We start from the raw sequence: 915 nt of genomic DNA, 5'->3' as shown, positions 1-915 counted from the left end.
TTGCACAGACTCGGACACGACTGAAGTGACTTAGCAGCAAAAAGCATATATTATTTCAAGTAAGGGACATGCAGTGTTGTAGTAACAACCAGTCTCTTAGGCTATTATTATTAGCAATTTTTTTTCCTAATTATGAAAAAAGATTTTTAAAAAAGAAGGTATCTTGTAACCCAGATAAATATTCATGATTAACATTTTCTTCCACAGTACTTCCTTTTAATATCTCACAGAAGTAAAAAATATATACATATGTGATTTTATATTCTTTTCCAGTTAACAGTTTTTAATGCTGGATTTTTATCTTATTTTGACTCTTTTTAATTGATAGTACAAAAACATGATGAATCTCATTCACTAATTTATCAAATAGTTTTGAGTGCCAAATATTTTTGAGTTACAAATATTAGGAAAAAGTGTCTAACCTTAAGCAGTTATAAACCTTACTGCCAATTTCCTGCCTCCTCTCTCCCCCAATTTCATTCCAGCCCCACCCTGGGTAGTGAAGTTCAGGTCTCCTTTGCCAGATCTGTACCTAAAAAAATTGTTTTAAAAAAATGGTATACAGGATTTTCTTTCCTTTCTTCTTCTTCTTCTTTTTTTTTTTTTTGCCACACTTCACAGCTTATAGGATCTCAGTTCCCTGACCAGGGGTTGAACCCAGGCCCTCAGCAGTGAAAGTGCCAAATCCTAACCTCTGGACCATCAGGGAATTTCCTTTCCTGAAACTATCATAACATTGTTAATCAGCTATACTCCAATACAAAGTAAAAAGTTTTAAAAGAAATAAAACTGTTTAAGAAAAGAAGGAAAAGTGATTTGGAGAATTGCATTATAACAAAGTCATGGTTGTAATCCTTTCATCTTGCTGCAGATTAATATTTCTTATTTGAGGTGTCAGCCAGCTGATATTGACTT

General features: G+C 33.0%; 1 non-coding gene across 1 annotated transcript; it reads right to left on the bottom strand.

The window, feature by feature from the left end:
- Positions 1-636: 636 nt before the first annotated feature.
- On the bottom strand, positions 637-709 carry TRNAE-UUC (transfer RNA glutamic acid (anticodon UUC)). Its single transcript has one exon. It is a non-coding gene; the product is annotated as a tRNA-Glu (tRNA).
- Positions 710-915: the final 206 nt, after the last annotated feature.

Source organism: Giraffa tippelskirchi, chromosome 13 (genome assembly GCF_054371585.1).
Source record: "Giraffa tippelskirchi isolate mGirTip1 chromosome 13, T2T-mGirTip1v1.2.pri, whole genome shotgun sequence".
Classification (NCBI taxonomy): domain Eukaryota; kingdom Metazoa; phylum Chordata; class Mammalia; order Artiodactyla; family Giraffidae; genus Giraffa; species Giraffa tippelskirchi.
Note: the sequence above shows the minus strand (reverse complement) of the source record. Positions and strands in the feature narration are given on the sequence as shown.